Raw genomic sequence first — 26672 nt, forward strand, 5'->3', positions numbered from 1 at the left:
AAGAAGAAACCAAAAAATACGCCAAAACTGATGTGTGAATTCAACACTAAAATTTTTAACTCGTAAGGTAGAGACACTAATCCAAACCTGAGATGTTGCCAGCAAATAGCGATTTATTCATTTAGTTTGAGAAAGTTTAGTTTCAAACAAATATTTACATTTTATACAAAACTACACCATTATATCATACAACACTCGATCAACTCATCATCCATATCACAATCACACGAAATCAGACATCCATAAGTGCACCAAATTAAGAAATTGTCACAAGAAAAAAGAACGTGGTAATAGAAAGAAAGAGACAAAAGGCTGCTCAAACAATATACATCTGTAATATACCATCTATCTATACAATATGTACACTAGGAAATTAATCATAATCAACTTAGATGACGTAACACACTGTATATATACAGATTAGAGCATTCAAATTAACACTTGTTTGAATTTTTAAATTTAGAGAGAGCAGCACTTTGTGAAGGGGCCTACGCGTTTCGAGTCCTATACAATGAGGGGACTCTCATCAGGGCCATGGGAAATTATCCTACTGGTCTGCAAGGCCACTTTAAAGGTGTAGAATGTAGGGACTATTTGGAAAAGACGTGGTCATGCTCGCTAAGTTTAAACTTAAGTTTAAACGGACCCACGGAATCAGGGACACAGTGTTTCTCCACTAAGTAGTCCAACAGAGTAGCCACGGACGAGGGCAGAGAGGGATTTATCGCCTCTGCAAACTAGGGCTCAGGGCTCGGATTGTAGACGTCCCTTTCGTATTTTAACAAATACTGGATTGTATTATTGGCTCCTCTGCAGAGTCGGACTTAGGGCTCGGACGGCAAAACGTCCCTTTCATATGTTTACGAATGCTGGATAGTCTGTTTTAAGCTCCTGGTAGAAGCTGAGTCCGTGTCTCGGGCGGCGTCTCCTGAGCGCTAATCCACGGCGCATGCGCGAAGGATTAGCGCTCAGGAGACGCCGCCCGAGACACGGACTCAGCTTCTACCAGGAGCTTAAAACAGACTATCCAGCATTCGTAAACATATGAAAGGGACGTTTTGCCGTCCGAGCCCTAAGTCCGACTCTGCAATAATACAATCCAGTATTTGTTAAAATACGAAAGGGACGTCTACAATCCGAGCCCTGAGCCCTAGTTTGCAGAGGCGATAAATCCCTCTCTGCCCTCGTCCGTGGCTACTCTGTTGGACTACTTAGTGGAGAAACACTGTGTCCCTGATTCCGTGGGTCCGTTTAAACTTAAGTTTAAACTTAGCGAGCATGACCACGTCTTTTCCAAATAGTCCCTACATTCTACACCTTTAAAGTGGCCTTGCAGACCAGTAGGATAATTTCCCATGGCCCTGATGAGAGTCCCCTCATTGTATAGGACTCGAAACGCGTAGGCCCCTTCACAAAGTGCTGCTCTCTCTAAATTTAAAAATTCAAACAAGTGTTAATTTGAATGCTCTATCTAATCTGTATATATACAGTGTGTTACGTCATCTAAGTTGATTATGATTAATTTCCTAGTGTACATATTGTATAGATAGATGGTATATTACAGATGTATATTGTTTGAGCAGCCTTTTGTCTCTTTCTTTCTATTACCACGTTCTTTTTTCTTGTGACAATTTCTTAATTTGGTGCACTTATGGATGTCTGATTTTGTGTGATTGTGATATGGATGATGAGTTGATCGAGTGTTGTATGATATAATGGTGTAGTTTTGTATAAAATGTAAATATTTGTTTGAAACTAAACTTTCTCAAACTAAATGAATAAATCGCTATTTGCTGGCAACATCTCAGGTTTGGATTAGTGTCTCTACCTTACGAGTTAAAAATTTTAGTGTTGAATTCACACATCAGTTTTGGCGTATTTTTTGGTTTATTCTGTACAAGTGCTCAGCCTAACTGATTAAGAGCCAACTCTTCGTTGTTCATATATATTCTGCATGCCAAAGCAAATCAATGAAAATAGCCATGATTGAAAGCTCCCCCCCTCCTCCATCATACAAGACGCCTGAGCCCCTCTGTCATTCACAATGTAGAACCTTCCTCAGCTCTGTTTTAGCAAACGTCCTGTGATTTTTAATGTACTTATGCCCGTGTCCCTCGGCAAATGTCTAAGTAGCTAGACAGAGTGGGAGGGTTGTTTTCTAGTGTCTTGGCATTTCCTTGGTATACTTACTGTACAAATCAGTGGAATACAGCTAAGAATGTAGGGAATGTGTATGTGTATTGCAGTAATGAACAAGTATCCTAAGCAAAAGATGGGAAACATGTTTTTCTTAAGTCTGGAACACAATTGAGGAAATCCTGTATTATTTTGGTGACAATTAAACATTCTGAATGTATTCCACAGGAAGAAATTAAGTTCCAAGACTAGTTTTTAGGTCGAAGCCTGCATTGCAGGGCATGCCCTGCTGCAGGCAAAGAGATATAGTGAGCAGGGGATTTCAGTATGGCGGAAAGCCACGCCCCTTTTTTCCATTGGCAGGCCTCTGGAAACGGAGGCCTGCCGTTGGAAAAAGCTCCTGTTTAGCAGATTTGTCTGCTCTGGATCCCGCCTCTCGAGGACTCCATGACCTGCCTTACGGTAGCACGACAATATTTTTAGAAATATTGCCTTGGCAACCACGAGGCAGGTCAGGGAGTCCTGGAGGGGCGGGATTCAGTATTCTGTTCCCGCCCCTTTTTTTTATTTTGTGTGCGTGCGCTTTTCGTCATTGTTGCATTCAGGGCTTTAAGTGGGCCGGGTCTCAAGGGGTCTGAGCACCGGCAGTTTTTTAAAGGGGGCCTCGAAACGGGTCTCTATCGGGCTCTGTTTTGAGCCCAGGCACAGGCGGTCCGTTTTTTTCCGGACTGCAGTTTGTGGTCACTGCAGTCTGGATAAAAGTGCCAGGGCGCAAAACAGCCCGATGGAGACCCATTTTGAGACAGCAGGCACATCGATGTGCGCTGCTCACACTGCTGACTTCTAACAAGTGGAGAAGTTATAGCATGACGTCATGCCAGGTGTGCGTTGTGGGCGAAGGGAAATCCTTTAAAGAGTCATTTTCTTTCTGGATTTCCCTTGTCTTTCTGAAACGCAATCGCAGCAACATTGTGGTAGGGTCATGAGGGCTTTAATTGGACGCTTTTTCACTATTGTATGTAACAAGCCATAGTTGCAGCTTATTTATCTTATGCAACTAATAACCATTGACAACGCCAATAGTCCTTACTTATTGTAGGTATGATGTTACTTGTTGTCTCGCATATCTGGATGCAATGACAGAAACCGCAAAATACAAGTCGGGCGTCACACTATGCTAAACACAGATTTTTTGCGTTAGTGTGTTAAAGCCACACCCCTAATTACACTGGCCACGCCCCTTTGAGAGACCCCCCAGTTTTTTCATCCCACTTAAAGCCCTGGTTGCATTGCAGTGGATGGACCCTCCTTGTTATCGGTTATTCTCTTGTACTTTTTACACTTCCTGCCGGGGTCAACATCCTATAGAGCATTCATCAGCACCGTGTGCACTAGATTTGGGTGGTATGGTAGCACCTGCCCTTCCTGTCTTGCAATGAGCGACCCGGGAGTGGGTGCGGGGGGTGGAGTGTTGTAACTGCGTCACCGCCTCCCTCGTCCGCCTAGTTTTGCGTTTGTGCCGTCATTTCAGCCCCTCACTCGTGGTTGCACTGCGAGGGACAGCCGAGCTCCGAGGGACAGGCTGTTGGCGATGCATGAATCACAAGGGCCGACCAGGGGCTGCCAGAGCCGAGAGACGAGTTAAGGGGAGAAACTGGGGCATGGAAGGGGGGGATGGAAGTGTGAAGGCTGAGGAAGGGGCCGGGAGGGGGGGGGCTGATTAAAAGAATTTAAGGGGGAGGAAGAGTGCAGATCACACCTGGAGCAGCAAGAGACACCAGGCGAGGGGAGAAGAGAAGCATGGAAGGGGGAATGGAAGTGTGAGGGAATAAAAGGAGAAAGGGAGACGGTGTGAAGAAGGAACATGGGGGAGAGGTCGTACAAAAAAAATACAGCAGGATTGTGAAGTGAAAATAAGAGCCTGGGGGAGGACGGAGGACCGAGAGGAGGACAGTAACGGAGAACAAGAAGGGGGAGGGAAGGAGGAGGGGTGTAAAAAGAATAACACCGCCCTACGCGGAGAAATGGAACAAGTGGGGGAACAACAGGGCCATGGACTGGGGGAAGGGAATGAACGGAAAAGAAGGGAGCGGGGATGAACGCGAGGAGGAGGTAAAGAGAGGTGAAAAGATGAGTAAAGGAGGGTCTGAGGAGGGCCAAGCACGTGTACGAGAGTCACTCCATGATGCACAGGAGGGGGAGGGTACAGCTACCCAACGGAAGGCCACGCTGTATCGACACCGAAAGGATGAGGGGCTGAGCCGACCCTGCTGGGATTCAAAGTATTCGGCTTCAGACTCGACCCAGAAACGAGAAGTAAGCGGCAATGGCTAAAGGGAAATGATTGAGACTGAGGGGTGGGGATGATGAGAGATTTATTTATTTATTTTTATTTATTTATGCATTTTTATATAGCGCGGACTTTACCCGAAGGCGTCAGAGCGCTTCACATTAGGAACAGACATGAAACATAATGAGAAACATTACAAAAGAACAGATTGCAAAAACATACGTTACTTACATAAGGTAATAGTGAGCAAACAAAATACATGAGGTAGTAAAGGTAAAAGTGACAATCGTGAGCAAACAAAATACTTGAGTAAAAATTGTGAGCAACCAAAATACATGAGGTAGTCAAAAGTGCACAAGAGGAAAAGAAAGTGACAAGTGTGCAGTTATAAGAGAAAACAGAGTATAATTAGAGGTAAAGTCCTGCAATAGGTGCTAGACACTCAGGCTCAGGAACAAGCGTTACGTGGGCCAGGTGGCACTTGTGCAAGTATCAAGGGTAAAGACATGTGAGAGGTAGCAGCCGTGTGTTGCAAGGGCAGAGTGGTGTGTGCATGTTACAAAAGGGCACCGAACACCAGTACATGGAAAATACTGCAAAAAGGCAGACCCTCCAATCACAGGCATACACTGGGAAGGCACTTCCATGGTCATGGAAAGTAGAAATTGTCAGTAGTGGGAAGTCTTCCTCACAAATAGCAAGAGGACGTGAGTTACTTTTGGAGGCGTCTCTGGAGGAGGAGAACTTTGAGGTCCCTTTTGAAGGCCTGGGAGGAGGCGGTGGTCCGGAGCTGAGGTGGAAAGGAGTTCCAGATTCTCACTGAAAAGGATTGGGCCATTGTTCTTTCCTTCTTGAAAGTGGGAGGTTCAAGCAGTAGATTCTCCGCATTGCGTGAACGTCTAGAGCCACCAGAGAGTTTCAGTTTATTCGCCAGGTAGCTGGAAGATGAGGAGTGCAAGGCTTTGTGGGTAATGCAGGCAGTCTTGTAGATAGCTCTAGCCTCGAAGGGAAGCCAGCGGAGGGTGGATAACATCGGCGTGATGTGATCGCTTCTTTTGGCCCCATAAATGAAACGAGCTGCTGAATGGAAGACAGACTTAAGTGGGGACAGGTGAGATTTGGGGAGGCCAGTAAGTAGAGAATTGCAGTAGTCTAGTCTAGAGAGGACCAGCGATTGCACCAGGGTTATAAGGTCCTGCTCCGGGAAGAAGCGACGGATTCCCCAAAGAAGGCGCAGTTGGTAGCGAGCAGATTTTGTAATAGAATTGATGTGGGGAGTTAGATTGAGTTTTTTATCAAGAATGACACCAAGGGATTTTGCACTGTCGACAATGATGGGTTTATTGTTTAGTAGATTCATCTGATCCATCCATGATTGAACCGGGGGAGGAGAGAGTGAGGAGGAGAAGAGGAGGAATTCAGTTTTGGAGGGATTCAGAATCAATTGATGAGTAGACATCCAGTTTTGAATGGAGTCAAGAGTAGATCTTAGGATGGAGAGATCATGAGTGGCGGCAACCTTGAGGTAGAGTTGAGAGATGGGGGCAGAGGTGCTGTGGGGGTGCACAAGTGAAGGGATGAAAGCAGACGTGCCAATAGACCCGATTCAGTCAGGAGACTCAAGATTTTTCGAGCCCAAATGGCTTCCTTTTAACTATCTCCCGCCTGAAATTGCATTTTGTTCAATATAAGTCAATGGGGGAATTACATTCTCCCTATTTCAATTTCACAATCTCCCACTTCCCTGTCCTAAAATGTTGGCATGTATCTGAAAGGGAGGACCCAAAAGAGAAAGAAAGAAGTGCCGAAGCGAGGAGAGTGAAGAAAGGGGGAGTGGAGGGGGTGAAGGAGTTCCGAGGAGTTGACAGAAAGATGGGCAGATGAGGAGGCGTGGGGGGGCTGAGGAGGAGAGCAGGGGTGTGACGGATGAAAGCCTGGAATGAAAGGCCTGGGGGGAAGTAGCAGGGCGCGGTAAGGCATTGGCGCCCCCCCCCTTTCCAAAAGGCCCCATCTGTATCGACTCTCTTTATTTCTGTTTGCAAACGTCTCTTCTCTCAGCCGCCCGCTACACCCTTCTCTGCCTATTGGGCACAGCTTAAGGAGTTGGGGGCCCGGGGCAAATGCATTTCTTCCCCTATAACGATGTTATATTGTTTATTTAATGTATTGGCAAAACCAAAGGTACGCATCATCATTCTAATATAGGCAATATATATTTCAACTGGTTTTAAGTCACCTCCATTCCCGACAATTTGGTTGCATTGTACAGGTCGGAATTAGCAGAAAATAGGTAATAATTCACATGGGCGTCCGCAGAAATTTGTACAGGGGGGGCAAAATGTTAACGTCATCACCATCCTCCTACATGATGTGTGCCAGGTGGGGCATAAGAAACACTGGGGTGCACAACTGGGATAGGCTCAATTAAATGCCAGGAGTCCAGGACATGTGACTGACCCTGCCACAGGCCAACAAACACCACCTGTAGGGAAAACACTAAACTTTCTGACAAGGTGCTTTATCTCTGTCTGCTAGGTGTGCAGACTTCCGGGTCCTCGATCCAACACCAATCAAGGCTGTCTTCAGCACGATTCGATTTTCATCAGAATACTTTAAAACAGCCTATGATTAAAGCACCAGATTAAATATACTGTATGCACAGTGTATGTTAGGGATTATTTGTAGCACATATATTTACCAATATTGGCTTCTTGGTGCTAGAATTCATGATAACTTTTATCCAAAGTTAAAGCACAACGTCAAAGTTAGTAATAAATAATGCAGCAATCACAAACGCTAGTGATTCGCCAATGGGTGCTCCCTTTACTAGAATTCCCCGGGCAGTGCTAAATTTTACACATATTCAATTTAATTTATACAAAATAAAATGTATAGGTCCCAATGTTAGCTATATTTTTTAAAAGAAACTTAGAGTCCCTCTACGTGTAGTCAATGTCAAACTGACAACGTGCCCACAATAATGGCCAGCTCCCTTATACGGAAGCCCGGCACCGTAAATGTGTGGCACTTGCGGCACCCGCAGCGGCGACACATCACAGGTCCAGGGATGCTGAGTGTTACACAGTGGTCGAAGTGGGGGAAAAAAAATAGGGGAACAGTGGGCGGAGAATCAAAGGGTGGGAATAACCCAAGGATTGGATCTGTGGGTGGAGCCAGAGGTGTGGCTAGAATGCGCAGACATCCCAATTTTTAGTATTTATTTGGCATTTCACTGCCCAGTTTAATCAACCAATGGATACACATGATTATTTAAGGTTATAATGAGTTATTGACATTAAAATATATTCACAAAGTGGGATATGCTTCTAATCACAGAATGTACCAAATACGATAAAATGTGGAAACACAAGCCATTTGTCTCCGAGCCATGGAGTTTCTGTCATCAGCACTACTCTTTTTTCCACAACAGCAGTTCAAACATGAATGGCAAAATATCCTAGTTTGCAAATGTTTTCTCTAAAATTATGGCTCTGCCATATTTGCCTCATAATGCAAGATCTGCTGCATGATCTGACAATTTAAACTAATAAATTGTTTGTAGCTCAAACATATCAAAAGTTAATATAAAATGTGACTTGTGTTGCTGCGGAGTGGATGGCCTATTGTAAAGGTTGACTGGTCACCTTTCTCACTGCTGAGTTCGTATGATACACTGGTACTAATAAGGCAAAATCTTTCCAGAGACTGTTAGCATGTGTACAGACGTCAAAATAATAAAATATCTGAAAATATACTGCATTACACTGCAGCCTTTTTTTTAATGCATAATTTAGTGAACACTACGGCATAATGTTGTCATTCTTTGCTGCATAATTAATTCCAGTGGCCCCACAGCAGGCAGCACATGTTAAAAGTGCTTGTGAATGAAGCAGGGTGACTGTAAGTTTGAGAACTTAGTTTGGCGTGCGTGCAAATCCTGCATTTCCAATCCCTGGTGAGTTGCAGCTACTACTGCTGAAACAAGGCCAATTGAGGTACCTATGGGTGAGGCAGACTGGCCTCAAGGGCAGGGCCAGCCATAGCACTGGTGGTGTCCTGTGCATTAATGTTTGTAAGTGCCCCCCAATGACCACCTCTGCCATGGATTCCCTCACTACCACCCTTTAACTGTGCCCCAAAGTTTCCTTAACCCCTTCGATGCTCATGACGGAACTGTTCCGTCATGAGCGTCGGTTGAGCTGTGCTCATGACGGAACCGTTCCGTCATGAGCCCATAGGCTCAATGGAACGCTCAGCACAGCGCGAAAATTCGCGCCACGCTGATGCGGTTAACCACTCTCTCTCAGATGCATTTCATTTGATTTACAGCGCCACTCATGCCATTGTAGGGTGTCAGAGCACTTTACATCACACACATTACACTGAGACAATCAATATGTGTGTAAATCACTGTATAGAAAATGTTACATAAGACTAAGGACTACAAGGTGTAGGAGTCACATGACAACCATACTAGCAGCCCATATAGGTTTATAGTGATTGGTCTGGAGAAACACAATACCTGGAATTTAAAACGTAACACCATGGTTGGGGGTTCTCCTTAATAGTCAGAATTGATTTCTGTCCAAAAGAACACTTTTTGGGACATTAGGATAATCAAAGACTAGGGGGCGGGGGGGGGGGAAATAACGCTCTAATTTATACTTTGCAGTTTATATGCAGCTCTTAGATAACAGTTAATAGCTCACTGTTCTAAGTTAGGATTTTAACTTATAAACTGCAAGTAACAAAAGGATCTCTCTGACAAAAGCAGTAGCCCACTGACCTATTTACATTATGTGCACTTTGTGATCTGCATGGCGCAAGTTCTTTGCAGCCGGTACATTAACCCATTGAGCTACCTTTCCATGAGTCAAAACTTCCACTAGACAAAATTCTGATCTCTCTCTCTAGGAAGAACATTGATCACCAGAGTCATCATGACATTTTTAATGTTGCAGAAAATTGCTGGAGTCCAGGAAGGAGGCAGCAAGTGTTTTTAAAACCATAATATACTTGCAAACATGATGCCTCCACCTAAAGTCAGCACCCGGTGCGGTCACATTGGTTGCACTGCCCTAGAGCTGGCTGTTCTCAAGGGTCCTGTGACCTCAGGGACTGTTGTTCTAGTGTGTGCTGCTTCATAGTCCTGCCTGCAAGACTGGAGATGAACTTCAGTATGGATAGTGGTGGACAAGACTTGAAGGTTAACCTACACTTGTCATGCTAGAGTCCACCTGCTGGTGCGAAGACACAAGGACTTCTAAGGTGTTTCGAAGCCCTCTAAGGTCTAACGTGTGATTGTGCTCTCGCAGGAGAGTGGTCTGGTGGACTGGTTATTAAGGCTGAACCTGGTTCCCAGTGCCAAATTCAGCAGCTCTGACCATAGTGCCACATCTTCTCCCCCACTGAACACCATACTGCCCCACTGAAAATAACTCCCACTGTCTTCAACTACAACCCAATTGTTGCCCTCTATAAACACCTGGATGCGGCTCAATTTAAATTACGCACTAGACAAGAGCAATATGCGGCCTACAAAAAAAAAAAGTAACAACATCCTGGAAAAAGCAAACACTTATAGGGAATGCAAAATTTAGCAAACCATGGGAAATGTAAGCAGGAACAACATGGTTACCTTAATGCTTTTGCACTCACTATTCAGAAATCAGTGAGTGCCTTTGCCTCAAAAGTTAAGGACACGACTACAGGGCCCTGAATGGACCCATTTCAGTGGCCATTACTTATATCCTTACAAAACGTAAGCAGTAGGGTAAAAAGACCACGTCCCTGGACGCAGAGCCACAGCACACATTTTGTTTTCCAATCCACACATCGCAGTACCTCCAGGATTGGTGCACTAGTTCCAAGTCCAGGGAAAACAAAGACAAGAAAACAAAAATAGCGTTTCACTCGCAAACTCTGTAAAAGTGGCGCTAATGTGTTTCAGTGTGAATAAAATCAGTTTGGCCAGTTTGCTACCACTCTGTCTTACTTTATTTAGTTATTTATCTATTTTCATTTTTTAGCCTTTTATTTCCAATGCTGCACTTTGGAATTAAAATGTCAGAAAAATATGACATTTCCAGCAAAAGTGTCTTTATCTTTTGGATCCATTTCACAGGGAAGCAAATAAAAGATAGGAGAGGAAAGAGAGTGAGAATCCCGTCTTGAAGTGGCAAGCGCCCCTCCTTGCCCCCCCCCCCCGCGGACGCCCATAAACGTCCCCTTCTCGGGGCTACACGACGGGATTTATATGTTTACCTCATCATAAGACACTTCCATTTATTTGCCGTGAAAATATATTTCTTGGCTATTTATTAACGCTGTATATGGTGATATTTAACGCAACGCGCCATCCCTGTCAAATGTTAACCCAGTCCAAGTGTTTTCTTTGTATTCTGGGATATGTACAAGTCCTGGAATTCAAATACAGAAACGTAGACTGACACAGACATCACACAGGAGCAGGGAAACGCAAAATTCTGTATTCCATACATGGGTGTTTATAATATAGCAATAGCTCACCCCTTGGGGCTTGGGTGTAATAATTGGGTCTCCTGGCTGGAAAATAATAATACGAGTTTCCCATGATAATTTCCGCCAAAAAATACAAACTTTGTGCCATTTTAACTCCTTTTTAGGTCTCGACTCTAGATGGTGCGCATGCGCTGCCTCGAACCGACGCTGCCTGTGAATCTGGGCAAATCACTTAAACACCCCGTGCCTAACAAAAATGAATGTGTCCTCATGTAACGCATGTATGCACCCACCACACTACCCACCACCACGCTACCCACCACCCTACCCACCGACACCCTACCTACCACCACCACCATCACCACCCTGCTCGCCAACCCTACCCACCAGGCTATGCATCACCACCACCACCCTACCAACCACCACCACCCTACCCACCACCACCGCCCTGCCCACCACCTCCACCCTATCCACCACCCTACCCACCACCACCAAACCCACCACCACCCACCCCCTACCCACCACCCCTACCCACTGCCACCCTACCCACCATCACCCTACCCACCACCACCCTATCAACCACCCCTACCCACCACCATCACCACTCTACCCATCACCACCCTACCCACCACCACACCCACCCCTACCACCACCACACCCACTACCACCACCCTACCCACTACCACCACCCTACCACCATACCCACCACCATACCCCCCACCCCTACCCACCACCACCACCCACCACCCTACCCACCACCATCCCTACCCACCACCACCCACCACCCTTACCAACCGCCACCCTACACCCCTACCCACCACTGCTATGCATCACCACCACCACCCTACCCACCACCACCGCCCTGCCCACCACCTCCACCCTATCCACCACCCTACCCACCACCACCAAACCCACCACAACCCACCCCCTACCCACCACCCCTACCCACTGCCACCCTACCCACCATCACCCTACCCACCACCACCACCCTATCAACCACCCCTACCCACCACCATCACCACCCTACCCATCACCACCCTACCCACCACCACACCCACCCCTACCACCACCACACCCACTACCACCACCCTACCACCATACCCACCACCATACCCCCCACCCCTACCCACCACCACCACCCACCACCCTACCCACCACCATCCCTACCCACCACCACCCACCACCCTTACCGACCGCCACCCTACACCCCTACCCACCACCGCTATGCATCACCACCACCATCCTACCAACCACCACCACCCTACCCACCACCACCACCCTGCCCACCACCTCCGCCCTATCCACCACCCTACCAACCACCACCAAACCCACCACCACCCACCCCCTACCCACCACCCCTACCCACTGCCACCCTACCCACCATCACACTACCCACCATCACCCTACCCACCACCACCACCCTATCAACCACCCCTACCCACCACCATTACCACCCTACCCATCACCACCCTACCCACCACCACCACACCCACCCCTACCACCACCACACCCACTACCACCACCCTACCACCATACCCACCACCATACCCACCACCCCTACCCACCACCACCACCCACCACCCTACCCACCACCATCCCTACCCACCACCCTACCCACCACCATCCCTACCCACCACCCTTACCCACCGCCACCCTACACCCCTACCCACCGCCACCCTACCCACTGCCACTATACCCACCAGCCCCCTACCCACCACCACCAGTAGTAGGTGGTGGAGTAGTAGTAGGAGTAGGAGTAGTAGGTGGTAGAGTAGGATTAGTAGGAGGAGTAGTAGGTGGTGGAGTAGGAGTAGTAGGTGGTGGAGGAGGAGTAGTTGGAGTAGTAGGTGGTGGAGTAGTAGTAGGAGTAGTTGTAATAGTAGGTGGTGGAGTAGGAATAGGAGTAGTAGTAGAAGTAGTATGTGGTGGAGTAGGAGTAGTAGGTGGAGGAGTAGGAGGAGGAGGAGGAGTAGTAGTAGGTGGAGGAGTAGGAGTAGGTGGTGGAGTAGGAGTAGGTGGTAGAGGAGGAGTAGTTGGTGGTGGAGGTGGAGTAGGAGTAGTAGGTGGTGTAGTAGGAGTAGTAGGTGGTGGAGTAAGAGTAGTAGGTGGTGGAGTAGTAGTAGGTGGAGTAGCAGTAGTAGGTGGAGTATTATTAGGTGTAGTAGGTGAAGTAGTAATAGGTGGAGTAGGAGAAGTAGTAGTAGGAGTAGTAGGTGGTGGTGAAGTAGTACGAGTAGTAGGTGGTGGTGAAGTAGTAGTAGTAGTAGGTGGTGGAGCAGTAGGTGGTGGAGTAATAGTAGTAGTAGCAGTAGGTGGTGGAGTATGAGTAGTAGGTAGTGGAGTAGTAGTAGTAGATGGTGGAGTAGGAGTAGTAGGTGGTGGAGTAGGAGTAGTAGGTGGTGGAGTAGTAGTAGTAGTAGTAGGTGGTGGAGTAGGAGTAGTAGGTGGTGGAGTAGGAGTAGGTGGTGGAGTAGTAGTAGGAGGAGTAATAGTAGGTGGTGGAGTATGAGTAGTATGTGGTGGAGTAGTAGCAGGTGGTGGACTAGGAGTAGTAGATGGTGGAGTAGGAGTAGTAGTAGTAGGAGTGGGTGGTGGAGTAGGAGTAGTAGGTGGTGGAGTAGGAGTAGTGGAAATGGTGGAGATGGAGTAGTAGGAGTAGTAGTTGTAGGTGGTGAAGTAGATTTCTAATGCATGTTGTGTGTGAAGGTAGGCCACTTAGCTTTGTTCAGTTTTTCAAAAATATGTGGCATTTTGAACCCTTACTTGTTCCTGTTTAGTAAAGACACTACACACCTCTGTGGATTTAGCATCCAACAATAAAATTTAGCATCTGACAATAAATCAGACAACATCTGATGCATCTAAAAAAAAATCTTTATTTTTAGGCCTCGTGGCACCAGTGGCAAAAAGATCTGATCAGCATCAAGGGTCAGATTTCCTGTGTACTCGCAAACAGTGCAGAGAGGCATCACATTCTTGTCCACCGTCCAGGTCTATGCTTCGCTAGCCACAGAGGCAAGGCTGGCTGTGGCAGAACTTCAAGCGACCCAGTCCGGGCTACCAATAATTTTCGATGGGATTCTGTAGTCCAGACAGCACTTTTTGGGGTTTTCTTCCCAGAGTCTGCCGGCATCTCCAGAGTATTCACTTGTAGGCCAGTCTGTTCGCGAATACGCTGCAATTCATCTTTAAGGGCTCGGGATCGCTTAATATCTGGGGCCTGTGACTTGAGTTGCTTGTGTTTCAGTTCTGCGAACAGCTTTAAGCTTGGTATCCTCTGAAGAGCTTCCTTCATCCGGTGCATCGGATTCAGCTGCTCCTGCGCACTAAGCAGCTGAGAGCGGAGCTCTTCATGTGCATTGCTAAGAACCATACTTTCTTCCATTAGTTTAGATATCCAGCAGCGGTGCGTCCATTAGGGCGTAGGGGCGTAGCCCCACTAAGCCTGGACGCACCGCTAAATAATTTTTATGAATTTTGCCTGCAGCAGCACAATATAATATAATACGAGCCGCAGCGCTTCAATCCGGGACACACCCGATTGAATCCGGAGAGTGCGCAGGGGGTGGGGCTGGCTGGTCTGCAGCAGGCAAGCAGCAGTACTGCGCATGAGGAAACTTGGCTTTCACCTAGCCTGAGCATGCGCGCTGGTACCTTGACTGTAGAGGGACCGAAGGGGGTGCTGCTTAGCCTGGCCGTAGAGCCCCCGGGGTTCCAAAGCGGCGCCAGGGTGAGTAGTCACTGTGCCCCCCTGGTGGCACAGTGCCTCAGCCGCAGTGCATATGGCCAATCACTGTGACTTCAGCATGTGAAGTCATGCAGTGATTGGCCATTCTGGACGTGCGTGCGCCGTGACGTTTCTTTTCAGAAGTAGTTTCTTTCTACTAGTGTAGGCCCGGGGCTCGACGTGCGCGCAGGCAGCAGCAAGCAACAGACCAGATGTCCGACTTCATCAGCCTGATAAACTTTTTGTCTGAGCCAGGGCATGCGTTGGAGAGGTAAAGTTTTTTCAATGTAGTCCACTAGATTTGGGCATATACTTTAAAGTTACTTCTTGGCGAATGTCCCATTATTTAACTGTTGTCACCTTCAAATCAACTCTGTTTATGTTTATGTTCTTTTTATTTCAGAGGAATAACAAACATAAAATAGACCAAAGTTATGAGAGTTCGTGTGAAAGTTCCAAATTAGTGTTACTTGAGCGCTGTGAATAAAAGTGTGTCAACATTACTTTGTTCCCTCCTGAAGGGCGCCTCCTGTACGGATGCAGAAAGCAGATGTGCAGGGGGCTGTGCCAGTGTCATGTGTTGCCATTGTTGTGCATGAAGTGAGGCGAGCTGCTGGATTTATTTCAGTATGTTAATCAGTCTCCCCGCTTCAGCTGGCGTGGAGAGGCAGCGTGAAACTCAGGCGGCTGTTTGGCACAAGTGGAGCATGCCCGGTGAGTGAGGCAACAAAAAAACGGGGAGAGCAGAGCCGAGCCGGGTCAGCTCTGACTCTTAAGAGTCTGTGCACGAGCCGAGCCTTTCACATATTTGCCACATAAACATGCAGCAGAGAGCTTTTTACAAACTGTGGGACTCGTTGCACAGGACTGTTTTTCAACAAATGCGCATAACTGTGACATTAATAAGCATTTTCATATCATTGTAAAAAAAGTGTGAATATTGAAAATGAGGAAGAAAGTAAGGAAGGGAAGTGACAGAAGGGCATTAGGGACCGTAAGGGAAAAGTGGAGGGATGAAAGATATACGGAAGGAGCATAAAAGAAATGAATAGCTCAAATACAGAAGGAAAAAAGGTAATGTTAAATAAGCGCTTTGTTTTTGAAAGTTTCTGAGTGTCATGTGCGAGTTTTCAGTATTGAAATGGAAGTCAACAGAGGCTGTTTTGGTCATGCATGGCACTATCATGGACAGTTTAGAGTCTGGTGAAGAGACCCTGGAGTTGTTGTGTTCTATGGAAGAGTTTAATAACGGCACCAGCTGCAGCACATTACACGCATAAATGGTGGAATGCTTTCAGCTCACCACACTCTGATTCAGCAGTGCAAGCTTTTCTCATGATTTGACTGTGTGTGTGTGATGTGCAGGGGGCTGTGCCAGTGTCATGTGTTGCCATTCACCTTAGCTCAGGACAACAGCCAACAAGTGGCCTCATGTCACCAGTGGCACCTTCAGGCAACACTGGCATGTTAATGCGCCCATTTTGTAAGCAGGTGCTCAAAACTCATAGAATTCTTCAATTTGAAAGCGAAACTACACATCCCAGGATGCACTGTGATGTTGACTGAAAAGCAAGGGACTGCTGAAGTTGTCATAAATGATTTGGGTTCAAATAATGAGAGATGCACAGATCTTTTATGTATTTTGGTTATCATTTATCATTAAGTATTGTTGTTTACGCTTGAGTCACCTGTCAATGCTTTGCTGATACAAACTGAGATCGTTCTTATTCCTTCACAGAGCTCCTTGAAAAAGAGTTTCCAACTCGAAATGCATTGGAGCAATGTTGTTTTTGTGTAAAGGATAAACTTGGATGAAAAATAATCCATGAATGAACATGAAAATTTGAAATTTAATTCAAACCAATAAAACGTTTGAAACCACATAGAGGAGTCTCTTCTGTGAACCAGAGGGAGTGCCCACTACACTGGGATGTGCGCATTGATTTGCTCACACATATCTTTAATAAATGATTTGGGGCCACATGTAAGCTATTCTGGCCTCTGCACTGACTGGTAAATGGAGACACGGGCCGGTAGGAGTGATGAGAGGCAGGGGCCAGGCAGAGGAAGTATCGGAAGTAGGAGAGCAAGATGAAGAGAAGGTGGACAGGCGAGAGACACGAGACTGAGATGACATTACAAGAGAGGGAAAAAGAGTACGAGCGAAAAGGTTGTGAGAAGTAGAAAAACTGTGGAAAAAAGGGAAAGAGCAAATGGAATGCACGAGTAAAGTGATGAGCAGGAAGTGAGCTGGGGGAAGGGGTCATGGTATAGAAAGAGAGGAGTGGACAAGAGGCAGGAGAGGCAGAGTGAACAACATAATGTCATGGAAAGGTGGGTGAGAGGTGGTGGGAGAGATGAGAGCAGGAGAGAGTGAGGGAAAGGGCCAATGCCATGTAAACCGCAGATGAAACTCATCATCCTTCACAGCCCCTCTCATCATATATTGTGCATGGTCCGACGACTCTGTGAGCAAGGACACGTATGTCTTCAAGGAAAAGCACCAGGGCGCTAAGTAACTTGCACATGGGCTCTATGTGAAAACCACCTAATGTAACAAGAAAATGAGAAAGAGCAAAATAGAGAAGAATTGTGGACCAAATGTTTAGGTATGAATGAAAAAGGATAAATAAACCTCATACACTGGTATTTCAAAAGCATACATTTACAATGATAATAGTTTTGGCTTTTGTTTAATGCTAAGTATCTGCCTTCATTTGGGCCCCTAAGCAACTCACCGCCAGGGTCGTTAGAAACAGCATTAGGCAGGTTTCAGTGTGCCAGTCTCTTGATAGTGGCACACAGGTCAAACTCAAAGTTTGTGTTAATCTACATTGGAAGAACGTGAAGTTGAGAAGTGTTCCTTTTTATGTGAAGCTGCACCTCAACAAGGGTCCTTCGAGAGCTGTGATTGACGCTCAGTAATCAATGCACACTTCCCTTCTCGGTTCTACAGCTCCTTCTGCACTAGGTAGGTGACATAGAGGCACATGTGTCTGTCCCATGGCCCGTGTTGCTCACTCACATCAGATCTGCCCAGTTACGAAGTACCCCCATATCACCATGAGCCCTTCAGACAGGACTGGCATGTTATTCAACAAGGCTGTGCATGCTCTGGTTTACAGCCCACACTTACAACTTGAACTGCAATACTACAAGTCATAGGATGCCACGTCCTATTGCCTAAAAAGCAAGCCGCAGCCTGGCTGTTAATCGGAGACACAGTGAGTGCAGGAGCCAGGCACGAGAAGTATCTGGAAGAGCAGCCACTACTGCGAGAGGAACAGATGGCTGAAGGAGGAGGAGACAGAGGAAGTCAGATAAAAAGAAGCAAAGAAAGGGGAGAAACTCAGGAGTGGGAAACAGAATGAAAGTGAGAGGAAAGTGCGAAAGAGAGTGAAACGGAATGACTGTAAACGAGTGTGCAGGAGATGGAAGCGAGGATAATGCTATAGAGTGGGCGATGACAGCAAGGGCAAACAGGAGCGATGGAGTGAAACGCATAATGTAATAGGATAGAGGAAGAGCAGTAGACAGAACAGTAATACCATAAAGCCAATGAAGATCACAATCACCACTCAGTAGAGAGGCCAAAAAATGAATAGGTTTTGAGTTCCCCCTATCAGCCTACAGGGTTGGTTTTATACACAACCAAAGGCAGTTTGAGAAGCAGCCAGCAATGTAGTATGACGATCTTGTACTGGTAGCCGTGCGGGAGTTGTCCAGCGAGTACTGGGGAGCACTGTACGGAGCTAGCAGTACATGTAGGGGCACGCTACTCAGTTAATGGGACACTGCGCCCGAGGGATACTGTATGCTCGAGAACGCTGCACACTCAGTGGCACAGACTGTTCATGTCCTGGAGCACTTCATACTAGCACTGCGCGCTCGGCTGCAGCGGCACTGCACAGTCACACTTGTGTACTTCATTTCCAGGGTCACAGTAGATCAAAGGCACTGCACCATCGGGTTCAAGGGCAGTGCACAGTGATGAACACGGCACACCCAGATTCATGGGCCCGTCCACCCTGATTCATAGCATAAACTAAAACGGGCTTTATTCTTGTAGGATGTTTAGGCATCCTGGATTTTGTTATGTACAGTTGGCGCACTCTGAACTGGACATTTAAGGAAGCTTATTGAAATTAAGATATGGAGTTATGGCTCCTTGACTGACGAGTACACCTTCCTGACATTCCGTTTCTTCTTAATATGAAAAAGCATAACAAATGTATCTTTACTTTAAAACCACCGCAATAGCCAACACCATGATGCCTCATCATTAGTTGTCATCTTGTCTTGTATTGTGTCCATGTTGTACACAGGCCTACTCAGCTTTCTGGTTTCTGATGTTTACAGCCTCCTTCTCATGTTTGGCCTCTCTGAGTGAAGTTTCACAAATGACTAGGTCAGCATCTGAGACTTTATATTCGTTGTATCTTTTTCAAAGTTATTTTTTGTTCCTTTCAGGAGAAGGCTGTGCAACTGCTAATGAGAGTTTTGGTTTCTGTTATGTGTGTCTCATTCGAAGCAATATATGTAGAAAATATTTAGGTCATGCAAATTGGGGCGTGGTTTGCCTTATTTGCTCATTGCTAGGGGGCTTGTCGCTGCTTTCACAGTTTTGTACTCTGGTTACTGTGTCGGATAAACTTGTGCAGACTTCCAGAAAGAGTGCAGGAGTGCAGGGGGGTAGAGCAGGCCCCTGAACCCACTGTAGGTACACAACTGCACTCGTACACTCCAGCCCTGGCCGAAAGCCAGATTTGGGAGACTCGAGGCCCCTCATGACACACTGCAGGGAGCCCCCATCATTTTGGATGAGTGGGTTCATGCTCTCTTCCAACAGGAAGTGTGCTTCTCTTGGGTCATTTATATGCCAAGTTTAGCTGGATCAGGACTCATCTGGGGTGCAAGGGGGCTGCACATTTCTTCCAAACACAAGCGTTCTTTATAGCTTTCAACTGTGTTGGGCCAGAGGATGCTATACTCAGCTTGTAAGTGAGAGCAATGCTCACGCTCCTCCTGTTTTATTGGGCTGCTTAGATTATTGATAAACGTCACCTGTACACACTCTGCAGTGAATGTGCTATGAATATGCAGTGCTTTGGGTCTGAGTGAAAGAGACTGCTTATTAAAAGTTCATAGGTGGAAAGTTATTAGAAAAACAGAACCAATGCCAAATCAGTATAATCAGGTCAGGTTCAATTGAGGCTATAGCATAACGAGCTGGCAAAGGTGCTGGTGCTTTGGGAATCCAGAAATTAATAGTTAAGAACCCTGCATGAAAATGGGCCCCTGAAGAAACGGAATAATGTGAGTTATGAAATCCAGCTCGTAAAGTTTATGAAGGAGAAATTTGAGGCTATCTTCGAGCATCGTTTTTTGTTTCTGTGTTGTATTTCTTTATTTGTGCTACAGCGGTTTGGTAATCACAAAACAGGTATCCAATACTCCATACAGAAACAATAAATAAAGACCAGCTTCATTTATAACAATTCCCTGCTGTCTTTACCATTGCTGATTAGAATGTAATAGTTAAGGCGAAATTCATTGGGACTTTTAGCAGCATGTACAACAGTCCTGGTAGTTTTCTCCACGTCTGCCATACTTCACGGAGAAGCTCTGAAGCTGTTGCAGAGACAGAATGATCCATATACATGCAGCTTGTAACCAATAGGTAACCATTATAAGGCAGGGGTGATGTGGGTGTGTGACTTGGCAGACACATAATGTCACAGACTGTCGTGTTGTGTAAATCAAGTGTCCTGTTCAACGATCACATACAGGAATTTTGGGGGTATATCACAACTGGTATGAATGAGCCAGGAACAGGCCGTCTGGACATTCGGGGTTACTGATTTAGTTTTAGGCAATGGCGTTTGAGTAGCTAACATTAAGAAATCACTATGGCTACCTCAGGGATTCAAATGGAAAGTTTGTGGGCTGTTTCCTGTTATACAGTATAGAGGTGAAGTCGGTGTGAATTCCATGAAGGGGTTGAGATGGCGTGGGCTAGGGAGAAGCAGTAGCTTAATTTTAATTTTCATGTCAGCAATTTTCTACGCCTTGCCGTCTTCTGGGTTACTGTGTTACACGCACCCTGTTCCTGGAAGCCTGGCATCAGCCTCACATCCTGTCCTGTCGGAACCTAAATACACTTAAACACTATTATGTTAATGTTAAAGCACTTTAATCTGACTAAAGAGCACACAATGGCTGCCACAGTGCCACCATATTTTTGTGAGCCCGCTGCTTCCATCTTTCCCTTAGCCTGTAAGACTACACTGCTTCAGAGTTGGCCTTGCTACAATATTTATGGTTTTTTGGTTTTGCTGGTGGGATGTGCTCACTTTTGGCGTACATCTAAGATGTAAACAAAGACGGACTGTAAAAACTGGCTGCAAGTACTTAGGCCTCAAACAGCCTGACAGCAAGCTCCCTGCAGGAACACAATCTGCATGAGTGTGTGTGTTTGTGTGTGTGTGTGTGTGTGTGTGTGTGTGAGTGTGTGTGTCTGTGTGTGTATGCTAGATCCTTTATTTGCCTTTTCGAAAGAATAGGCATGTGTGGTAGCGAGCTGGCACCTCATGTAGTGATCGTGGAGAGTGGAATCTATCTAGATATGTGTGTGTGTGTGTGGGGGGTGTCTGTCTGTGTGTGTGTGTGGATTGATGTGTGGGTGAGTCTGTATGTGAAAGCGTGTCTCTGTGTGTGGGCGTGTGTTTGTAATGTAATAACTGCACTTTCACAATTGCTTTATTAACCTTCCTGCTTTCTCAAATTTGCTTGAAAATGCACGATTTTCTTCTCTTTTTTCAACATTTTCCGAACCCCCCCTTATGGGCAGAAAGGCACAAAAACGAGTGGGCCAGAGGGCAGAAGGGCAGAAGGGCACAAAAACGAGTGGAACAGGGGGCAGAAAGGTGCAAAAAACGAGTAGGACAGAGGGCTTTGTAAAGGCTGTCTCCCAACTGCTGTGCAACTTCTTCTACTCTTAGAGCTGAGATTTTCATGCAAGTCTTATAGTCTGAATTCAGCAGCGTAATAGGACGGAATATATGAAGCTCTGTGGTTATACTGTATAAGCAGCTACCTATGTTATGCCATCTATTTATGTAATAACTGCACTTTCACAATTGCTTTATTAACCTTCCTGCTTTCTCAAATTTGCTTGGAAAATGCACGATTTTTCTTCTCTTTTTTCAAAATTTTCTAGGGGGGGGTTATCCCCCCAAACCCCCCTTTAGGGGTTCGGGATCGCTCGCTGCGCTCGCTCGCTACGGTGTTGTATGCAAATCACCTTGCGCCCCACCACTTTCAAAAGTCACCCACTGCCCCTGTAGATATCGTAGCCAGCAGTATCCCCACGTGCTCCTCATACTCCAGCTGCAGCTCGGCATATTTCTGGTTGTGGCTCTCCAAGGCTTGCCGGTTTTCCAGCTTTAGAGAGTTATACTGCTCCTGCAAGTCCAGGAGCTGCTTCTTCACTCCTTCATGCTGGTTCTTCAGGATCATGTGGTGAGAGAAGAGAGCGACGAAGTGGTTCATGGCACCTTCCTTCTCTTTGCTCAGGACTTCCTGAGCTTCTGATTTAAATACTTCAAAATCATCCTTGGTCTTCTTGTGCTCCGCACGCTCTTTCTGGAGGGACTGCTCCAGCCTGGACCGCTGCTCATACATCCCTTTCAGCTGCGCAAAGAGATTCTCCTGCAGTGGCTTGAACTCCAGTAGCAGGTTCACGGAGCTCTGCACTTTCTCCTGTAAGTGCTTGTACAGGTAGATCTCGGACCCCAGGCACATGAAGGTCAGCAAGCAGAGGCCTATACGCAGAGTGATCTTCTGCCTGCGAAATCCTAAGGCCCCGGGTCCCATGGCCGGAGAGTTTGGTTCTTCGTCAGCGAGGGCCGGTTCTCAATATTGTCTAGACAGTAATGTCCGACTACTAGTCTTACCATATAGCCCTGCTCAGCGTCATGAATTATGATGTCATTGTGAATTCAAAGTGCCTTTCCTGTGCACGCCTGGTCCTTCAGAGCCCCTTCCGCTGCGCCTGTGAGGATGCTCCTTGAGCAACAGGGAGTGGACAGTGGCAGCGAGGGACTAACTGAGCTCCCTGGGCCCATGGGAGGAATAAAAATGATGCTCACAGAAGCAATATAAATAGAGTCGAACAGGGCAACGTTTATAGGAGAGGATCTAACCTGCTACTTGCTACTTGTAGCTTTAGAATATTAGGATTGACCAGTAATAATCAGAAATGGAATTTCTGAATAATGTTACACAGAAGTATGCACTTGGAGCTTCGTAGATTTTACATTTATTATTTTCATGTTTGCTACTACAGGGTTATCTGGAACACTAGTTGGTGGATTTCCCCCAGTGATTTAAAGGAAGTGAGTGACGTATGGTCTGTTCCAGAGCCTACTGCATGCCAAAGCGAATCAATGAAAATAGCCATGATTGAAAGCTCCCCCCCCCTCCTCCATCAAACCTGCCTTACAAGACGCCTGAGCCCCTCGGTCATTCACAATGTAGAACCTTCCTCAGCTCTGTTTTAGCAAACCTCTTGTGATTTTTAATGTACTTATGCCCGTGTCCCTTGGCAAATATCTAAGTAGCTAGACAGAGTGGGAGGGCTGTTTTCTAGTATCTGAAAGAAACAGGTTAGTATTAGATTCCTTACCTTAGAATATCCCCAGGCGTCAGTCTGGATCCGGAAACTTTTGCGTAGCAGTACCCCTGCGCGTCAGTAGGCGTCGTCTGCAGGCGTCTCCTGCGGCTCCGCGTCCGTCGTCTGCGCCGTGATGACGTCGCTGGAGTATATAGACGCCGCCTCCGCGCGCTGACGTCAGTTCTTCTTTTTTCCGCGCCAGTTAGCGCAGATCCGAAGAGCAGTACTCCGGTCTTTGACCAAAGTTTTGGAATCTTTCCTGTTACTCTTAAGGTGCCGGTAGGATGCCCGGTTTTAAGAATTGTGACGGCTGTGACCGCACGATGTCGGTCACGGACCATCACCGCCTCTGCCTCCGGTGCCTCGGCCCGGACCACGACATGGACGCCTGCGTCGATTGCCGGGCCTTGACGAATAAAGCTAGACGGGAGCGGTCCCGCAAGCTACTCGAGCTCTGGGTGTCGGCCCCGTGTCGAGAGCGGTCCCGGTCCAGACGGAGGTCTAGGGAGCGATCGAGGGAGCGGTCGCGGAGCCGTCACGAGCGCTCCGGGAGTCGTCACCATTCCTCTGGTTCCTCAGGTAGGAAGCACAAGAAGTCGGGGCGTCGTCATCGTACCCCCGACTCCCCCCGACGCTCGCGCGATGCGGCCGGGGGTTCGGGTGACCGCGGCTCCGCGTGAGTCGCCGACGCGGCCTGCTCCATACCCTGCGGTCCCTGGGCAGGGCGCGCCGCCCGAGGAGATAGAAGCGTTCCTCATGGCCATGAGGGCACTGTCTCCTCCGACGGGGCCTACGGCGCCTGCGGGCCCGGTGGTCCCGTCCGGGGGCCCTAGCGGTTCGGGTGCTCCTGCCTCGACGCCGTCGGGTGCTCCGGCCCCGACGTCGCCGACTGCTCCGGCCCCGGCGCCGCAGGGACCTTCAGGGTCGACGCCGGCTGGTCAACCGGCCTCTCCGGCGCCGATTCCATCGAGGCAACCCACGGCGCCGCCCCCGCGCGGCGCCGGGTCTCCGGCGCCGGCTCCGGGCGGCGCCGCCCCCATTCCCTCTCCGACTCCGGCCGCGGAGTCGAACCGGCGTCGCCCGACGCCGAGTCCGACGCCGATGGGGCCTGTTGACCCCGGGGAGCCGGTCTACATTGTTGACTCCGAATATGGTGAGGATGTAGATTGCGGAGAGGAGTGGGAGGGGTCTGAGGACCCTCCGACCCGCGAGTGTCAGTACGATGTGGACTGGACAGGTGACTTGGGTGACGCCAGTGGTCTGGATGACTCCCTCAACCCTGGCTTTGTCTCGCCTCCTACCGTGGCTACGGAGGAGGGGGCAGCTTATTCAGTGGTGTTGATGAGGGCTGCCAAGGCCTTACACCTTGAGCTCCCCGTCGCGGCCGTGAGGACTAACATCCTCACTGAGGTACTCAAACCGCAGTCATGCCCACAGGAGCCACTGCTGCCGTTCAATGAGGCCATAACTGACGTTCTTTTGGGCACGTGGTCCAGGCCCGCTTCAGGTTCGCCTGTTGATAGGAACGTGGCCAGACGCCACCGTCCGTGTACGGATGACCCAAAGTTCTTGTCCACCCATCCCACCCCTGAGAGCCTGGTGATCCAGGCCTCGACTTCCCAGACCGCGTTCCCGTCGGCCCCGCCCGACCGGGAATCTAAGAGGTACGACCAGTATGGTAAGAAGGTCTTTTCGTCCCTGAGTCTGGGACTGCGGTCTTGCAACACCGCGTGCCTCTTAGGCCGCTACACCCACTCTCTGTGGGATACGGTCGCGGAACTGCTTCCTGAATGCCCGCAGGAGGTACGGGCTAAGCTCGGCAAGGCTATGATTGAAGGCCGAGACGCAGCACGATACTCCATAAGGTGTGGTCTTGATACGACCGACTCACTGGGCAGGGCGATGTCCACGACGGTGGCGATTCGTCGCCACGCCTGGCTGAGATCCGCCAATTTCTCGGCAGATGTCCAGAATGCATTGATGGACATGCCGTTTGATGGCAGTCGCCTGTTTGGCGACAAAGCGGACCACGCGCTGGAACGCTTCATGGACTCCAGGGTCACGGCCAAGTCCTTGGGTCTCTCGACCCAGCGCCAGCAAACGGGTTCGTTTCGCTCCTTTCGTGGCCACGGAAGGGGCGGTCCCACACGTGCTGCCAGCCACGCGCCGCAACAGACTTCTCAACGCGGCGGCGGCCGTGGGAACCGCCGTGGTGGCGGTCGGGGACAGCGGCGAGGTCAGACCACACCTCCCCCCGCAGCGTCCGCCTCTAAATCCTCCTAGTCCGTGCTTTCAGGCCCATGTGACGCCGGTGGGCGGCAGGGTTCGCCATCACCTCTCCCACTGGCGCACAATCACATCGGACAGGTGGGTGCTGCAGCTCGTCCGAAGGTGCTACTCCCTCCCCTTCGAGACCACTCCTCCAGCCATGCCACCGCAGAACCACCGTGTGTCGGGGGACCACTTGACACTTCTGCAGGAGGAAGTTACGGCCCTCTTGGCCAAGGGGGCCATCGAGCGCGTTCCTGGGCCAGAAGTAGGATGTGGTTGCTATTCCCACTACTTTCTGGTACCCAAGAAGGACAAAGGGGGCCTACGTCCTATCTTGGACCTAAGGAACGTCAACAGCTTCCTCCGGAAGGAGAAGTTCTAGATGTTGACATTGGCTCAGGTCTTGGCTGCTCTAGACCCGCAAGACTGGATGGTAGCGTTGGACTTGCAGGATGCGTATTTTCACATCCCCGTCCTGCCGGCCCACCGGCGTTACCTGCGGTTCACGGTAGGCCAGGAGCATTTTCAGTTTATCGTGCTCCCCTTCGGCCTTACCAGCGCCCCACGGGTGTTCACAAAGGTGATGGCGGTGGTCGCAGGCTCGCAGCCCATCTGCGCAGATCAGGGGTTTCAGTCTTCCCCTATCTAGACGACTGGTTGTTGAAGGCGGGCTCGCCCCAGACAGTCGTCCACCACCTTCAGATGACGGCGGACCTCCTGCATGGGCTGGGGTTTTCCATCAATGTGCCAAAATCACACCTGTGTCCCTCCCAAAAGCTCCTTTTCATCGGAGCGGTTCTCGACTCGGCGCAGTTTCGGGTCTATCCACCGGAACGGCGGGTCCAGGATATACAGGCTTTGATTCCCATCTTCCAGCCGTTATCCCGGGTTTCGGTCAGGTTGACGCTGCGGCTACTGGGGCTGATGGCTTCCTGCATCCTTCTGGTGCATCACGCCCGGTGGTGGATGCGGGCTCTGCAGTGGGACCTGAAGTTTCAGTGGGCCCAGCATCAGGGCAACTTGTCCGACCATGTCTTGATCTCGGAGGGCACTACGAGACAACTGCAGTGGTGGCTTACGGACCGCGATTGGGT

Source organism: Lissotriton helveticus, chromosome 5_1 (assembly GCF_964261635.1).
Source record: "Lissotriton helveticus chromosome 5_1, aLisHel1.1, whole genome shotgun sequence".
Lineage (NCBI taxonomy): Eukaryota > Metazoa > Chordata > Amphibia > Caudata > Salamandridae > Lissotriton > Lissotriton helveticus.